Raw genomic sequence first — 19,305 nt, 5'->3', positions numbered from 1 at the left:
ACAGTGTGCTAAATGTATTTTGGTGCCTTTCAGGATGGTTTTTTTGTATGGACTCTTCAGAGGCTTGCTTTGGTTCCAAAATGAATATTCAATTAATTAAAGTTACAAATTCCAAACCCTAGTTGTTCTTTAGGGTTTAACTTTACACTTTCTATTTTTCTATTTTGTAAGTTTAGCTTCTGTTTTCACTTACAAGATCTTATTATGTAATTTTGATATATACAAAATAATACAAGTAACTTGGGAGCATATGATAAAGTGAATACATGAATCCAACCCCACTATTAATCAACAGAACATTACCAGTGCTTTTGATGATGTGACGTGCTTCTAGGTCCTAACCCCCACCCTTCTCCATCCATTTCAAGGTAGTCACTATCCTAAATTATGCATTCATAATTTTTTTTTTTACCAAGACATGTCCATCTTCCTAAACAATATATTGTTTGGATTCATTAGTTTTTGAGCTTTATAAGAATAGAATGTATGTAGTCTTCTGCAACCAGCTCTTTTCACTGCAAATTATATTTCTAAGATTTCTTCTGGTTGTTGAGTATAGCTATATTTCATCCAATTTTATTTCTGTATAATATTCCATTTCTATATTTGATATAAAAAATTTCCTTTGCATGAAAAGATGCCCATCCTCTAGACTGATGATTCGTTTCTTTGTGAACTTTGAGGAAAGAATTTCAGACCATTGTATGATCAGAATTTGTAGACAAGAGTGATTCTTCTTTTTACCCGTCAAGGAAATATATGCATCATCCCGTGTCTTGGGGGGTATTGTCTAAATGTATTTGAAGTTGCCGTCATAGCTACCAGAGAAATGCATCTGGGTGAAATGCACTAAACCTCATTTGTGCTTATGCTAATCACTCCATAATTTCACGAAGAGGTGGCCTTCTAACCCACATCCCTAGGTTACTAATTCTTCTATTCAGAAGTCTGCACCTTCTACCCCAGTCAGTCACTTGAGATTTTATATTTCCTTGGCTCTTACAGTTTGTAAATGTCTTTTCTCCCTAATTTTTAAGACCTTGGGATTTAATGAATCCTGCTTTTTTTCATATACAGCTCAACTTAGAACCACACAACTCTAGCAGAGATTAAAATAATAGCCAATTAAAGTGGTAACAATTGTTGAATCTAGTGGAGTGTATGCGTGTATTCACTGTCCTAGTCTTTCCACTATTTTGTAAGTTTGAAATTTTTCCTGTATAAAAATTGAGGGAGAGGGATTGAATTGAATTCTGGATGGCTTTCTTGGCTTTGTCTGATTTGAGTGTCACATCACAACTTTTTAAGCTATTTCTGCTGACCAACTCAGAGGAATGTTCTCCATTCGTTAAAGGCAGTGAACGAATCTGAATGAACCAAAATGCAAAGTTTGTCAAGACACATTGCTTAAAAAAAAAAAAAAAAGAAAAAGGCAAGTGGCAGGACAATACACATGTTATGAACCTATTTATGCAATAGATGCATGCACATCTATATGCAAATGAAGAGGAAAAGGGCTGGAAGGTTGCTCAGCATCTTGGCAACGGTGGTTAACCGGAGAAGTGAGTGGGAGAGGCCGTGATTTAGGGGGAAGAGGGAATCATGGTGAAGACAGACCTGTACTTTTGAGGTACTGTTTTGAATTTAATTAAAAGCAAAAGTAAAATGAATGCATGAGGTGGACTAGAAGATCTGCCAGGTGTTGTTGGCTGGCAGTTGCAGTGATCCTAGTAGGATGGAACGTGTCTGTCTGGAGGGGGACTTGGTGGGAGATCATGGTCATGGGGCCTTGGTGCTGGGTGAAGAGTGAATGTGGCCAGTTGCAGCTCCCAGAAACAAGCAGGCCATGATTGCATACGTCAAGGGGCTGCTAAGTACTCCTTCCCACACTCCTCACCCTGGCCTCATCTCTAGCCACACCTGAGAGCACGGTTGCTCCTGTGCCAGGTCCCTCCTCCCAGGGGCCACAGCAGACAGCAGCCCCACCTTCTCCCTGAGCAGAAGAGAAATGGGACAGGTAAACACCCTGCGATGTGTAGCTGTCAGTCACAGGTGTTGAGCAGAGAGACTAGAGCCATGCTCAGCAATCACCAGGTTAAAGGTTACTTCCATCCCCTTTAACACCCTTCATGGTCCACTTTACTTTGGACTTAAGTCATTCAATTTATAACTTTCTATTTCAAGTCAGGGATTACCTCCAGATTCATTGTTCCTATGGCCAAAGCTTTGGAAAGTTTTTCTAAGAAAATTTCAGTTCAAATAAGTGGCACGCTGCCAGTGTTCTGGCACTCAGCAATGCTAGTTATTTGGACTTTGACAAACAGCTCATAAAGATATAGTACTTTGTGTTAATCACTTGTTAGTCCAAAGATCACTCTAGCTTTAGTTAAGCCTCTGGTGAATATTAATTTTAAATATGCATGAAAAGCATACTTTCCCTGGTGCTGGGATTTCCAGGGAGAAAGTTAGAGATGGAAATATATATAAATATAGATAGAGATAAACCCATTGAACAACTTAATAGAAAAACAAGGATATGATTACTTACAGTGTCTCATGTAAAAATCATCTTTCTTACTATGATGCTTAAAAAGCTCCAGACAATAAAATAATAGTTCTGTAATAATTATAACTGGTATCTACATGCATTGGTCAATCATAGAAGTTAGAGGCTGAGATAACAGTTGAATTGCATGTGGGCTTATTATGGGTAATAGCGAGGGTATTAGGGACATGACCAAACAATGAGCTAACATTTTAATAAGTATTTCTTTGGGATGCCTGTGAGACTAAACTGAGGTTATGTAAGAATGTTAATTGATTAAGGGATTCTTCAGCTTAAGTCAATAGCAACAATTTAAAAACATAACAAAACCTGCACAGGTGAGGGTGTGGTGACACTGCTACATTGCTACTGCCTTTGCAAACTGCTCCAGCTGTTTTTAAAGTGTTTTCAGAAAATGCAAAAAGACTTGTAAAAAATCATTAACCCTGTGATTTTACCCTAGGGCTGCTATCTTTAGATAAGTAGTACAAATGCAGAGAAAAGTATATGCACAAAACTTTTCATCTACACATTATTCATAAGAGAAAAAGATTGACAAAATGGAAATACCCAATAATTAGGGGAAAGTTAAATAAATTAAAGCATATCCACTAAAAGAAATTTTATGTGGATATATATATACATATATATGTATGAGGAGTATGAGGCAGTATTTATTCAGTCAACAAATATTTACTGAGCCAGCTTTACTGCGTTAAGCACAAATGATGCAGTGATAAACAAAAAGTGAAGATGGTTTTGTCTTCATGGAGCTTGTGGGCTAACAATACTCAGTGTAAATGACAGTACACAAAATTCACATGCTATGATTACCCCAATGCAAAAATGAAATGCGTAGGCAAAAGGATAGGAGCGAAATAAGCCAAAAAGGCAAACTTTGTGTTTTATTTGGGGTAGTGATAACACAGATGATTTTTCTTCCCCCTTCATCATTGTACAGATTGTATTAGGTATTTTTTAATTTAAAATACTGTAAAATATTGTGAGATGTACAGAAACCTGAAGGAATACCATTGTTAGCGGAAAAAAGCAGAATAAGAAGTAGTAGTATGGAATAACTGCAGCTCTGCATGCAGATGAACAGGGATTGAAAACAATTTTGCAAAAAGGAAAAGTATTAGGAAAAGCAAGAGGAGCTGAGCTAACTCATTTTTCTTTTTAACAAGTGCAGTGTTAATGATGTTGCTTCAAGTCGTGTAACTGTGTTCTATTTAAAAAAATTATTTTGTGGGGAGAAGGTAATTCGGTTTATTTATTTATTTTTTGATGGAGGTACTAGGGATTGGACCCAGGACCCCCTGCATGCTGAATAGGCATTCTACCACTGAGCTATACCCTCCCTTCACAATGTGTACTTTCAAAATGAGACTTGGAGGAGTATCCTCCTCTGCCAGTCCAAGAACTCTGGAGAGAGGCACATACTACAGGAGAAAGAGCATTGGGCATTGGAGTCCCACAGACCTGGGCATACATCCCCGTGTGGTCACTTTCCAGGTGTGTGACGGAGGTAGCTCATTGGACCTACCTGAACCTGTTTTCCTTTTTAAAAATAGGGAAAATATTACCTGCGTCATAGACTGTTGTTTGAGTTAGAATTTTTATGTCTATATATGCAGAGAAAAAACTCTAGAGGATATTGTAACAGAATCTCAACCACAATGGCCAAACAAGGTAGGCTTTTATTTTATTTCACATCACAAAATATCTGGAGGCAGACAGTCCAGAGTAGGTCCAGTACCTCTAAGATTTAAAGAGGGGATGAGAAAACAACAACACGGAACAAGCTTTTTCCATTCTTTCTGTTCTGCCATCTTTGCCTCTGTTTTTGATCCTTAAAAGTCCAAGATGTTTCCTCCACCTTCATGCATCTAGGGTATAGTGTAGGCCAAAGCCCACGCCAGCTGAATATGCCTCTAAGCTTTCCAGTAAACTTTTCTACTTACAACGCATTAGTCAAAGTTGGATCCTAAGGCTATTCCAAGTTCCACACTCACATTTACCTGCACACACATACTCTATAGTTTCTAAACTCTTTCTCAGATAGAGCTTACACCTGGCACAGTGACCCATAATACATGCTCAAGAAATAATACGTCTTGAGTTGAAAAATTAAATTGTCTCCTCATCAAGCTGTGATTTCCTATATGAATAATAAGTCCAAAGTAAAATATTAATTTCTTGACTTCATATGAGTCAAGGCTCCTGTCAAGAAATTTCTATATGTTCCTTTGCTAATAAAAACCCACAGTGAGGAACAGACAGAAAGCTACTCACCTGGTTTCCAAGCCATCCTAAGACCCACATTGTCCAGGCTGTTTTGCCTCCGGTTTGCTAATCGGAAACTCAGGAGACAGAAGCCAGAGGCCATCCAGCGTGTGGCCTGTTTGAAGAGCATGGTCCAGGCTCACGCTCAGGGATGTAGCAGCCACAGGTGCCATGTTAACCTTCCAGGAGAGGAAATATGTCCTGAGTATAGGGCTGGCAATTATTAGGCAGCCATGTCTGCAAGAAAGTGTATCTAGAACTGAATAGTCACTAAAATGAAGAGCTGAGTTAATTATCCTTACCTATGGTTCCCAAGGCAACAACCCCCTTAGGATCTTAGGTAATAAGATCCTTTCAAACACACTTGGGAGATATCGGTTGTCTTGCCTGCACCTGCCTAGCTGGATATCAGTCATTGGGTTTCTGCCTTCTGGTGAGCCTGCAGATGTCCACTGGGTGCACATGTACTTGCAATGCACTTGTGTGTTTTCAGGTCCTACTGATACATACCAAATGCCACTCAACAAAGGACCTCCTATTGCAAGTGGATCCACTGTGTGTGGAAGGATGTGGTGCTGAGTAATTCCTTCCTTTCCAGACCCATAGTCTTTTTTTTTTTCTCCATTTATTAAATATTCTTTTTCATTAAGGGTTATTACAAAATATTGAATATAGTTCCCTGTGCTATACAGAAGAAATCTGTTTTTTTATATCTAGTGGCTAACATTTACAAATCTCAAACTCCCAGATTTATCTCCTCCCAACCCCTTTCCCTGGTAACCAGAAGATTGTTTACCAAGTCTGCGAGTCTGTTTCTATTTTGTAGATAAATTCATTAGTGTCTTCTTTTTCCTTTCTTTTTTTTTTTTAATAGACTTTATTCTTTTAGAGCAATTTCAAGTTCACAAAAGAACTGAGCAGAAAATACAGAGTTCGCACATAGCTCTCGCTACCCACACATATATACTCCCCTACCCTCAACATCCCTCATCAGTGTGGCATATTTGGTACAATCGATGAACCAACATGGACACATTATTATCAACCAAAGTCCATAGTTTATATTAGGGTTCGCTTTTGATGTTGTACATTCTATGGGCTTTGATAAATGCACAATGACATGTAGCCACCACTGTAGTATCATACAGAATAATTTCATTGCCTTAAAAATCCCTTGTGCTCCATCTATTCATTCCTCCCTCCCTCCCTCCCTCTCCCCAAATCCCTGGAAACCATGATCTTTTTATTGTTTCTGTAGCTGTGCATTTACCAGAATTTCATTTAGTTGGAATCTTACGGTTTGTAGCCTTTTCAGACTGGCTTCTTTCATTTAGTGTGTATATATATATATACACACACACATACATATATATATATATGTAATGGAATACAACTCACCCATAAAAAGAAGGATTTTTTCCATTTGCGGTCCTTCATTTACTTTTTTTTTTTTTCACTTCAAGAACCAGAATTTTATAACTGGCAGAGTTATTTCCATTACATCAAAAACAACAAAATACCTAGAAATAAAATTCACAAGGAGGTTACCTATACTCTGAAACCCGAAATGACACAAAGAAATGGAAAGATTTCTTGTGCTCTTGGATTGGAAGAATCAACGCTATCAAAATGGCCACACTTCCCAAAGCAATCCACAGATCCAGAGCAACCCCCATCAAAATACTCACGACGTTCCTCACAGAACTAGAACTATTCCAAAATTTATAAGGAACCACAAAAGACCCCAAACAGCCAAAGCAATCTTTTATAGGTCTTTTTTTTTTTTTTTCTCTTTCTTCTTTTTGTTCTCTTTTCTTATGGTTTGATGACTAGAGAAGGTCCTTTTAACAATTGTTGTAAAGCTGGCTTGGTGGTGCTGAAATCTTTTAGCTTTTGTTTATCTGTGAAGCTTTTGATTTCTCCATCAAGTCTAAATGAGAGCCTTGATGTATAGAGTATTCTTGGTTTAAGTTTCCCCCTTGCATCACTTTAAATATATCATGCCACTCCCTTCTGGCCTGTAGAGTTTCTGCTGAAAAATCAGCTGATAACCTTATGGGAGTTCCCTTGTATCTTATTTGTTGCTTTTCTCTTGCTAGTTTTAATATTTTCTCCTTATCCTTAATTGTTGTCAATTTGATGACTATGTGCCTTGGTGTGTTCCTCTTTGGGTTGATTCTGTGTGGTACTCTCTGCGCTTCCAGGACTTGGGTGACTATTTCCTTTCCCAAGTTGGGAAAGTTTTTGGTTATTACCTCTCCAAAATTTTTCTCAGGTCCTTTCTCTCTCTTTTCTCTTTCTGGGACCCCTATGATGCGAATATTAGAGGGCTTCATGTTGTCGCAGAGTTCTCTTAAACCATCCTCATTCCTTTTGTTTTTATTTTTTCTGTTCTGAAGTAGTGAATTTCCACTAATCTGTCTTCTAGCTCACTGATCTGTCCTTCTGCCTCATTTAGTCTATTCTTGGTTCCTTCTAGTGTATTGTTCATTTCAGTGATTTTGTTCTTCAATCCTGGGTATTTATGTTTTCCATCTCTTTGCTAAAAACTTCACTATGCTCATCTATACTCCTCTTGAGTTCTCTGAACATCTTGGCCATCATTACTTTAAACTCTTTCTCAGATAAATTACCTATCTCCTCATCATTTATTTCTTCTTCTGGAATTTTATCTTGTGCCTTGGCCTGGGAGATATTTCTTCGCTGCCTCCTATCATCTATCTTTCTATGTGTTTGTGGATTCCTTCCACAGGCTTTGGATTGTTGTTTTCTTATTTCTAGTATCTGCCCCTGGTGGATGAGGCTGGACTAGAGGCTTATGCAGGTTTCCTGGCAAGAGGAGCCAGTGCCTGCCCACTGCTGGATGAAGCTTGGTCCTGGACCTATGGTGGATAGGGCTGTGTCTAGAGGCCTTTGTGGCTTAGGAAGTCTGCTGATGGGTGGGGCTGTGTTCCCACCCTGTAGGTTGTTTGGCCTGAGGCTTCCCTACAGGCTGTTGGGTGGGACTAAGTCTTGGTGCTAATGATGCAATCAAGATGTCAGCCTCCAGGGAAGCTCATGTAGATGAACACTTTCAGAATGTCTGTCTGCTACCAGCTTTTCTGTCCCCCGAGTGAGCCGCATCCATCCCCCACGTCCCCAGGAGACCCTCCAAATCCAGCAGGCAGGTCTGGCCCAGGTTCCTGTGAAGTCACTGCCTCTGCCCTTGGACCTGGTGCACATGAGTTTCCGTGTATGTTTCTCAAGCGAATGGAGTGTTCATTTCCCCGAGTCCCATGAGGCTCCCAGAGCCAACCCTGCCATGGCCTTCAAAACCAGATGTCCTGGGGTCTCCTTCTCTTCCCAATGCTGGGACCTGAGCTGGGGAGCCTCATGTGGGGCTTAGAGCTCTCATTCCTGTGGGACGGCCTCTGTGACTTAACTATTCTTCAGCTGGTGGTTCGTCCACCTCAGGGGTATGGGGCCCAATTATATCGTGAGCACACCCCTCCTACCATCCTGCTGTGGTTCCCTTATAATGTTTCCAGTTGCAGAGGATCTTTTTTGCTAGGTTCCGGTCTTTTTTTCGATGGTTGTGGTTTTGTTGTAGTTACAAGGAGAGGCGAGCTTGTGCTTGTGCTTCTACTACTCCGCCATCTTGACTGGAACTCCTTTTTTTTTAGATTCCACATATTACTGATATAATATGGTATTTTTCTTTTTCTTTCTGGATTACTTCACTTAGAATGAGGATCTCCAGTTCCATCCATGTTGCTACAAATGGCATTATTTTATTCTTTTTTGTGGCTTAGTAGTATTGCATTGTATAAATATACCACAACATCTTTATCCAGTCATCTGTTGATGGACATGTAGTTGCTTCAGTTGGACCCAGATTCTTGATTCATAGCATCCTAGTGATTCATGAGTTCGGTTCAAGCAGTTGCTCGCTTTGTGAAATTACACAGAGGAAGATTCTATAAATCCACAAACCCTTAGCTGCAATTCTGAAATTTCAGATTTTGTCTCTGAAAACCAAAGGTTTGGTGCTCAAACTATATTTGGCAGCAAAATCTAACCTGAACTGGTGATGTAAGTCTATTTATGATCTTTATTTATTCTATGTAGTACAAATAATCATACATTTCAATGGGAATATATCCACGGGCTTAATTATGGGGCCACCCCCAGACTCTGCTGGAAGTATCATGTAATACAATATAGTACATGTAGCATATTTCTGAAAAACTCTGAATTCCAAAACATGTGTCCCAAGAGTTTCAGATAAGGGACGGTGAACTTGTAAAAGAAACCTCAGGGAGATGTGTAGTCAGTGATGGGTTATTCAATACATCACGTTGTACTTGCAGCTTCTTTATAAACTGTAGTGTCTCTGCTTTCTCTGCCTGAATACACAATACATCTAACCCTAATGGCTGCACGCTGTATCAGCCCTAGGAAAAATTTTCAAACCCGTTATATACATCCCCAAATTCTTACATTGTGAATTTGCACTGGCTCTGCCTCTGTTTATAAGGACTGCTCCTCCTTACAGGCAAAACAACTCTATTTCCTCTTAGTGCTTTTCATATTGTTAAGAAAACAAGCACCTTGGGCAGACAAACTACAGTTTCCCCTGCAAGTTTCCAAGGAAAGCAAATTCAACGAGCTACTCAAAGGAGGGCAACACGTTCGATTTCTTCTGTGTATGCTTTAATTTCCTTTATGTAGCTGCAGCACAGGGCTTGGTTTTGTGGCTTCTGTATGGTATTACCACAGCAAATTAATCTTGCAAATATCCCAGGAAGTCAGAAATCAAGGTTTGGATTTTTCATTCAGCAGGAGGAATGAGATGCAAAATACATGAAGGTTTCATGGGTGACAAATTATTAGATTAGCTGGACCAATTAAGGTCTAAAGGTTTTCTCTTGACCAAGTAAAGGAGGAGGTGTAGGCCTGTCTCTTTTCTTCTGTACCTAGAAAAATGGAATGTACTCAGTAATGTATGACTAATTGCTCCTGTCACAGGGGAAACTTGTACCAACAAGTTAAAGGACATTCCAAAGGAAACTCATGACTCCTTGCTCATATCTGATAGAAGAAAGTTCTGCCAGAAACTCAGTGGACTTCACAGCCTCATAAATTTGCATTCACAACCACCACATGCTCTTTGATGCAGGATCCCAGGACAGATACAAAGATCCTCTCCGTGATTAAGGAGCTTGGGCTCAGCACTGAATTGTCTGCCTTTCATGGACCTGGGTTGGCATTTCTGCTAAATGAATTACTTCCGGGAGAAAAGTGACTCCCAAGTCCTTTGGCCTTTGTGCTCTGGAGGCGAGGTTTCAGCTACACGAAGCCTTCTATCAGTTCTCACCTGGGATATTGACATGGTCTTAACTGTTTGCAGGGTGCGGAACACACTAACCACGCTCTGCACAAAGCTTATTCTCTCTCACTTCATTCAGGCTTCTACTCGGATACTAGGGTATTAGAGAAGCCTTCAAGTACTCCATCCAAAAGAGCTCCCCCCAGAAAGTTCTGGAGATGGATGGTTGTACAACGTGAATGTACTTAATGACACCGGACCGTAACTTAAAAATGGTTAATGTGGTAAATTCTATGTTATGGACATTTTACCACAATAAAAAAAAAAAAGGAAAAAGAAAGAGTTCCTCTCAGCACACTCACTCCTTCTCACCTGCTTCTCTTTTCTTCTTAGACCATCGATACCTGACAGGTAGATCTGTAAGTCTATTTCAGTACTCCCCCAGATGAAAGGAAGATCCAGGAGAGCTGGGGCTTCATTTGTTTCCTTCACTCCTTTATTTGCGATGCTCAGACCAGTGCCTGGCACGTTGTAGGTACTCCTAAAGATTTTCTGAATGAATGAATAAAAGCACGCAAGTAAGTTAGTCTGAGACTCGTATTCCCACCTCTAGTTTCTCTCCCTCTGATTCAGTCCAGCCTAGACACTGACCCTGGGTTTTATTTTTAAAACATTGATCTGTTCTTATTATCCCTGTACCCCCTAATTCTGTATGTTTAGAAGAAAAACAAATACTGCTTCTAAAAAGAGAAGAAAAAAATTAAATGTGAACCACAGAATGTTACCTAGATCAACTCTGAGAAATAAAATCCTAGTTTCTCTGCAGGCCAAAGTCTCATATAAGAGTTAACAAAGATGTTAGGTCATAAGCAAACCAACACCATGAATAACAACAACAAATTTCCCAAACCAGCTATGCGTTTTTTTTAATGGAAGTACAGTCAATTACAATGTGTCAATTTCTGGTATACAGCACAATGTCCCAGTCATACATATGCATACATATATTCGTTTTCATATTTTTTTCCATTAAAGGTTATTACAAGATATTGGACATAGTTCCCTGTGCTGTACAAAAGAAACTTAAAAATCTATTTTTATATATAGTGGCTAACATTTGTAAATCTCAATCTCCCAAATTTATCCCCTCCCACCCCCTTTGCCCGGTAACGGTAAGATTGTTTACTGAGTCTGCAAGTCTGTTTCTGTTTTCTAGATAAGTTCATAGTGTCCTTTTTTTTAGATTCCACATATGAATGATACCGTATGGTATTTTTCTTTCTCTTCCTGGCTTACTTCTCTTAGAATGACGATCTCTAGGTCCATCCGTGTCGCTACAAATGGCATTGTTTTATTCTTTTTTTATCACTGAGTAGTAGTCCCATTGTGTAAATATACTACAACTTCTTTATCCAGTCATCTGTCGATGGACATTTAGGTTGCTTCCATGTCTTGGCTATCGTATATAGTGCTGCTATGAACACTGGGGTGCATGCATCTTTTCTCATTAGAATTCCCTCCAGATATATGCCCAGAAGTGGAGTAGCTGTGGCTTTTCACTAACTGTGGTAGAAAGTCCAAATTTAGTAGATGGTGTGACATCCTAATTTCTTTGAATGTAACAGTTCCAGGGCAATAATTAATAAAACCATATAATTTATAAGCATGTCTCTCTTCCCCCAAATCACTGCATGGAGCAGGAATACAGGAGTGTAATTCAACTCCTATCTACAGATTCACGGCCTCTACCATCTAGCCCATACATACCTTTTTCCATCTCCTCTCCACCCTGTTGCTGGGGAGCAAAATTTGCCACCCCCAAATGTGTCTCTTTGGCATGAGGGTTAATTTAGGCTATTTTTGAGAAACAGGAGACTAAGGAAGTTTTTCTTCTTACTTTCCCCTTAACTGCCTAAAGGAATTCCCATAAAGGGCCTGTTCCTGGAATAGATTAGAGATACCTGCAAGCATATGGGCTAGGTGTGGTGGGGGAAACTCAGCAGGGCCTAGAGATTAGAGTCCACTCTGTGTCCCATTGTTTCTGCACAGCCCAGCAAACATTTGTTTACCAAACATTTGTTTTTCCATCTTCGTGTGCATTGCTTTCCTCCCCTTTGAAGTCTCAAACCACTATCCCAACATCCTCTTTTGTCTTTAGCTGAAGATGATACTTAAGGTGAGGGCTTTGGCCATTTGGTTGAGTTACTCAGTTCTCCTGGGTCTTTCCCATGTATACATGTTATTAAACTTTTGCTCGAGTTTCCTCTTGTTAATCTTCCTCATGTCAATTTAATTCTCAGACCAGCCAGAAAAATTTAGAAGGGTAGAGGAAATTGCCTTCCTCCCTGACACTGTGCTTTCCACACTCCAGCAAGACTTTTCTCCTCACTTTATCCACATGCACGTTCTTCCGGGCTCCCCTCTGCTCAAACCTCTCCCCAAACCTCTCCCCTTTGCTCAAACCTCTCCCCTCTGCAGAACACCCCCACCCGCTTCAGCTGACCCCTTGCACCCCTGTCCCCTCGCCACTGCCACAGCTGTGCTAATCCTTTAAGGCCTTCTTTTCCCATACTCCTCTAAATCAAAAGCAATTGCTCATTTCTTTGAGCTCATATGGTATTTTATTTTAAGCCTCTGCATCAGGCACTGTTTTCGGTTTCGGATCAAAGTCCTCTGGCTCTCTTCCTGACCAGACTGTCAACTTTGAGAGGAGTGGTGTGGCAGCGTATACAGTAGGTGCTCACAGCCTGTGTGTCCCGATTGCTTGTCACATACACTTCTAGCACATTACCCTCTCCGCAGATAGACACTATCGAGGCTGTTGTCTGTCAGCTTTAGGTGTGGGTGCTGGTGGCTGTGCTGTGTCAGAACACGATGGTGCCAAGTGTGATGTCACTGGCGGAGAGAAGAGACGGCCCTGTCCGTGTTCACCTGAATGAGCCCTTAGGCCCGGAATTTCCGAGGGAGTCATGGGGCAGAGGTTTACTGGTGTCATCACAGGAACAAGAAGGCCTTTGGTAAGTGGATCCTGAAACTGGGGAAAGCAGAGCTTTGTCAGTGTTTGTCTTTGGGGGAGAAATCCCTGTTGACTCACAGGAAACCCCATCATCTGGTCACGTCACCACCATCATCTCTCTCGTGGGAGAGCCTGACCAGGGGCCAGTGGAAGATTAGATGGAGATAAAGTGGACACTCAATGTGTTGGCTGTAGTTTCTCATGCACAAAATTTGGCTGATTTCTAGATTATCAACTAAGAGAATATACATTTTTAAAAATTTTAAGTTACTTGAGAATTACGATATGACAAAACAAACAAGCAAACAAAAACAAACTCAATGGCTGTTCCAAACAAACACACTTCTGTTGCTCTGGCTACACCCTTACTCCTTCTTTCCAAAATCCTGACAGGTGTCCTGCTCCTCTCGTCGCAAATGTTGCCGACAGAGCTTCACCCACCCTGAGCAGGAAGAAATGCAGGAAACAGCGGATATGGGGACAGATCCTGGGTTTTTGTCCCAGCTTTGCCTCTGACTAGTTGTGTGACCTTGATTCACTTCTCTTGGCCTCAATTTTTTTAATCTATAAAATGGGAGAGGTGGACTAGACCAGAGTAAAACACCAGTTCTAATAGATGTAATATTTTTTGCTGAAAAGGGGTTCTGAATCCAGATGTCTGGGAAATTCTGGGATGGACAGGCTTCTGTACTGCAGGACTCAGATATGTGCGTTGTAACTTTTCAAGAGGGAAAGAAGTGCTGGGTGTCCCAGGTTTCCTTGGCCACAGAATTGTTTTATTCCCGTAGAACTCGTGGGACTCAGTTAGGGAGATGCTGGAATGGAGATCCTCTAGATCCCTTTCAGAGCTTACTTCCCCCCATGCCTGGCCTCACTGTGACTTCTCTGGCTGTGTTCTACCTCTTTTTCACATGAGTCCTATTCTGTCCCTTCCTGTCCCACTGGCTTGGCTCCCAGTGCAAATGTAGTAACCTGGTTTTCTTCATTTCCCTAAAAATCTAGATCCATCATTGTCAAAATGTAAAAATGATACAACTACTTGAAAAAAAATGCAATATGGGAAAGTACAGGTAAAGAAAATTAAAACTTACCTCCAATTCTCACCACCCAGAAATAATTCTAACAAAGCATTTTTAATTGAGTTAGAAGATTATGCAATTGGCAAAATTTTATTTATTTACTGCTTCAGTTACACATGTGTTTGGCAAAAATCTTTAAACAGATTGAAGTTTTCGAGCGCCTATATTTCTGAAACACTGAGTGAAGATCTAATGATTAGGGTTGTTGAGATATTGGTGGAGAGGGTTGTTATACTTTGAAGTGTGTCCCCCCAAAAGATATACTGAAGCCTTCACCCCCAGTACCTCAGAAGTGTGAACTTATTTGGAAATAGTCATCGCAGAGGTCGTTAAATCAAAATGAGATCAGAGTGGAGTAATAGGGTGGACACCTGATCCAGTATGACTAGTGTCCTTGTAGGAAGGTGGCCATGTGAGGACACAGAGACGTAGAGGGAAGAATGTCACATGACAATAGAGGTAGAGACCGGAGTTACGCAGCTGCAAGCCATGGAATGACTCTAGAAGCTGAAAGGCATGGAACAGATTCTGCCCTAGAGCCATCAAAAGAACGTGGCCTTGCCTACACCTTGATGTTGGACTCTGGCTTCCAGAACCACAAGACAGTAAATGTCTGTATTTTAAGCCACCCAGCTCGTGGCTCTTAGTTATGGCAGGAAACGAATACAAGGTGGTGGTAAATGGAGAGATGTCATGAACCCCAACCTGGCCATGTTCGTACCCCTCTGACGGGCCAGGAGCTCCTCAGGCAGGTGTGTGCTGGAGGGGGTTCCTTACAAGGCTTGTACCACGTACACCTCTCTTTCCTGTTCAGTGGGAATGTTCAGTGATGTCATGTTGGGAGCTTGAAATCCGCCATTTGGGTGACCAACCACCCTGTTTTCTGGGCCATGAAGATTGTCGTGGGATTCAGGACTTTCAGTACTAAAACAGGGAAAGTTCCAGGCAAACTGGAACAAATTGGTTACCCTATCAGCCATGGGAGGAGTGTTTACACTACAGAAGTTGGCAAATCTTGCACATCAGGGCATTGTCCCCCTTGAAGAACTGCTTGCTAAATATTTACCAGCACGTTACTTTGCCCAGCTTTGCTTTCCCAGCTCTGCTCCATTTTATTTACACAGTGAGCCCAGCATTGGTTACCTGAAGCTCTGCCTACAGCTCTTCATCAAATTCACGGGGCTGCACAGCCGTTATTGGCAGAGATGAGGATCTGGGAGGCTATCCTTTCAATTAGAAAGGGCAAGCCTTTGCTGGGTAAATTGTATAGTCACGACCCCAGCGTTATGAATCAATCATATTGACAAAGCACTTGAACATTTAAAGTTAAGAGATGCATTCTCCCCCAAATTTATGCTCTCTTCTAAATCAATCATTTATTTTTTGTAGTATTTATTGATTGATTGCATTACCAAAATCAAAGTTGTTACCAAAGGGATACAAAGAATTGTAGAGTTGAATACCAGTTGGGAAATGCTAGACATGACCATGTTTAAGGTCTTACATTTTTTTTTCTAAGAATGGCAAAACAGAATTACAGATGCTGAACGTCTTCCTCTGGACTTACACACCTGGATCTTAAGCCTTACAGGAAATTGTATTTGCCACAGTAATTATTAAACACTAGCACAGCGCTTAGCCCACCATAGTGCAGCAAAAATAAAGTAGCTTCTCAGTTTTGCCTTAGCAGTGTCACCAGTTTTCTTTTCCACTAGAGAAACTGGCAAGAGGGACAGTGAAATTTCCATTAGATGGAACACCAGCCCGAATGCCTCCCACTCTCAACCAGGCACCGAACTATGAAAATACTGCAACAGCCCTGCCATCTCTAACTCTTCTCCCTGGTTCAGGGCCCACTGTCCCACTGTCTCCCACCCACCACTCACCTAGGGCCAGAGGATCTATTTAAAATGCACAGCTACTAGGTAGTGTCCACTTGGAAAAAACTTGCATGATGATGTGAGGGCTGTGGGTTGAGTTTATTCAGTCTTTTGCAGAAGACTATAGCCTAGGAAAAATGGTTCTGAAGAGGTAAGGGAGGAGCCAGGATATATATGAGTTTTTTTGCTGAGAAAAACCTGTAGTCTAGCAGAAAAAGATTGCTGCTCATTGCAAAGAAAAGACATCTCAAGTTAATAATTTTAGTGCTTTTCTATGTATGGGAAGATGCAAGAATCTGAGGTGGTTGAAAAATTTCCCTAGATATATATCTTAACTATCTTGGGGCTTTTCTCTATTCTGAATTCCCCTAAGAGGCACTGCAGTGGCTAATGGCTTGATCCTTGTAGAACTGGAGAGGGAGACAACACTTTTTTCTTCTTACAATAGAATAATCACCAGGGTATATTGTACAGTAAAAAATAAATAAAAAAACCAAGCCCCCAAATCAACTAAATTCAATTTAAAAAATTAAAAAATTAAATTCAATTAAAAAAAGAAAAAAAGCAAGGAGCTGGACAATTAGCACACTGTACTACCTTTTATAATTTTAAAAAGTGGTCTTACATATGTTTGCATACATACAAGGTGGTCTCTGTACGCCTACGGTGCACTCTTTCCACAATACATTTTCTTCATTTGGTTTTATATTTCTTCCAGGAGACCATGACTTCCTTGAGGGGAGGGAATACCATCACTGACTTCTGTATCCTAGCAAGTGGCTTGGATCACATAGGCAGTCAATGAAAGTCAGTTGAATAAAGGAATCATAAAAGACAGAAACACGGCCTTGGACAGTTTCCTTTTCTCAGTTAAATTTACTAAGCCAATATTTTATCATAAAAACAGATCCATCAAGGGTGTATGTCACTTCCTACCTTTTTAAAGGTTTGGTTTTTTTGTTTGTCTGTTTTTAATCAGGAAGAGTCAGAGGCTCAAAAAAAAAAAAAAAAAGGTCACGAAATTAAACTCACACACCACAAACATCTAATTAGAAAGACCAAAACAAAACCAGCTCACAAGCCTTATCTCATCATCTATGTGCACTGATAGCTACGTGCACTGATCCTGTAATTTATGTCTACTAAACACTGTTATTTTCCTTCTCCAGGCATTAGGCAACTCAGGAAAGGGTTCTAAAAAATTTTCAACACTTCTGACACTCACAATATTAATACTATTAATACTGTTTATTTTTTAAATAGCTGGTCTTCTAATGGCCATATATCTGATCTGAGAGAAGAATGTATTTATAGGAATGCAGCCAAATGCAGCACTGAATGCTTCCTGCTGCCAATCACCGCCTTCCCAATATTGATTTTGCTTCCCAAAGCCCCTAGGAAGCTCCCCTCCTTTTCAAGCTGCCCTTGGGATTCTTTTTCTTTTAGGGTCTCCTTGACAATGGTACCCCTAGAACTGGGCACTGAAAGTGTCCCCCTGCCCAGCCTCCCACCTCTCCAGCTGTGTGGGTCCCAGTGCCAGTCTCTGGGGAAGCGAGGAAGAGATGAGGGGCAAGGCAGGGGATGTTAATCATGCCTACTTCCAACTTCTCCCTCCCTCCCCAGCCCATCCACTTCCTTCCACCAGAGTTGGCTGTTGCTGCAGGAAATAATTGCCCTTTTCAGCCCCCTCTCAGAGCTGGAAGAAAGGAAAGGTCTGGACTCTCCTCGCTTTCGGAATCCACCCTATTCTATGGTTTTCCAAATAATCCCTCTTAACAGCTCTAAAGCCCTTAATTTCTCTCCTGCAGCAGTTCAGATTGCAGTTTACGGAAGAATCCCCTTGGGGAGTTGGTCAAAGATGCAGGCCTCTCCTCTGCCCCTAGAGTTTGTCCAGGAGGTTGCTTGGAAAACAGAACTCTCCCCAGGGGGTGAGATGGTTTTACCTTTCTGCATGGCTTGTACTTTTTACCTTGGGTGTGGTGTGGTCTGGGCAAAACTCTTGTAAACAGTGGTGAAAAATCCCAAGGGAGTGAAAAAACCAGCCAGACCAGAGCTGGAGTTCTTCTACCGGGTCACAAATTGGTTGTGAACCACAAAGATGAGACGGGGTCAGTTGTGATGGGGTGGAAGCTGAGACCCACCTACATTCAATAAGTGTTTGGGAAGGTGTCTACTGTGATGTTTTCATGGCATTCTGCAGTTTGTCAGCTTCCCTCTTTCTAATTCTTTCTAAAAGCCTTGCAAGACCCCATGTACCAGGGCTGCTCTGGCTTTTCCAACCATGAGCCTACAGAGGCAGGAAGCACTCACTGGAAGCAATGTCAGGGCACACAGCAGGGCAGAGACCCCTGCCCACCCAGACACCACCAACCCAGAGCAGGAGTCCTGTTTCTGATTCTTGATTCCTTCTCCCAGGGTTGGAGACTTCCCAGTTAGGAGGATGGAGTCTGGTCCCATTGTCTTGTGGATAGCGCACCCTGAGGGCAGATGAATGAAAAGGCTCTTCTTTCTCTCCCTCCCTTTATCCCCTTTGCCATATAAAAGGGTCCTTTTGCATTTCTAAGGACTGGCTATCAGATCGGGAAGAAGCAGGACCCTGCAGGTGACATACCATAAAACTGAATGAAAGGATCAAAGGGCCTTTAAAAGGGGAAGAAAAAATAGGAAGCCCAAATGGAGAGAGGGTCCTTGGGTGACAGCTAGGAGATGCTGTGAGGAGCTTTTGAGGGTCTAGAATTGGAGTCTCATGCCAATTCTAGATTTGGAATACCTGGCTGGGATTGAGGGTCTCTAGGAGGATGAAGTGGCTGCCAATCTTAAAATAAAAAATCTCAAGTTCCCTTAAACTCTTAAAGTTATAGAGGCAGAGCACAGAGGACTTTTAGGACAGTGTAACTACTCTGTATGGTACTGTTGTAGGGGTGAAAAAACTTTTCTTCTACCATCCTAGGTTCAAGGGCTGGGTCTGTGAAATAAACTGAGGGCAGGCAGATTAACAGGAGAGAAAGTATACACATTTCTTAATTTTTAATATCACGTGCACAGGAAAAAATGTGACTACCCCCGAAAGTGGTGATATTTGAGAGTTTATGTAACATCTTCAGTTGAGGGATGTAGGCCATTTAGAGAAAAGTCAGTAATTTTTAGAAAAGATGATTAGGCCCTTAGAAGAACAGAGGGGAGATATGGAA

At 41.2% G+C, this 19,305-nt stretch overlaps 2 long non-coding RNA genes across 4 annotated transcripts in view; one reads left to right on the top strand and one right to left on the bottom strand.

Annotated features, from left to right (window-relative positions):
* Positions 1 to 19,305, top strand: part of LOC116663145 — a 133,351-nt gene that overhangs the window by 6,008 nt on the left and 108,038 nt on the right. The window contains exon 2 of one of the 3 annotated variants that reach the window (XR_004319244.1): positions 12,972 to 13,156. The exons of the other annotated variants lie outside the window; for them this stretch is intronic. This is a non-coding gene — a long non-coding RNA (uncharacterized LOC116663145). The remainder of the gene's footprint in view (positions 1 to 12,971; positions 13,157 to 19,305) is intronic. 3 annotated transcript variants of the gene reach the window in all.
* On the bottom strand, positions 7,087 to 16,805 carry LOC116663147. Its single transcript, XR_004319247.1, has 3 exons — positions 16,796 to 16,805; positions 14,037 to 14,038; positions 7,087 to 7,263 (listed from the first exon to the last, which is right to left on the bottom strand). It is a non-coding gene; the product is annotated as an uncharacterized LOC116663147 (long non-coding RNA).

Source organism: Camelus ferus, chromosome 4 (genome assembly GCF_009834535.1).
Source record: "Camelus ferus isolate YT-003-E chromosome 4, BCGSAC_Cfer_1.0, whole genome shotgun sequence".
Classification (NCBI taxonomy): Eukaryota; Metazoa; Chordata; class Mammalia; order Artiodactyla; family Camelidae; genus Camelus; species Camelus ferus.
This window is presented reverse-complemented; position numbering and strand designations above follow the sequence as displayed.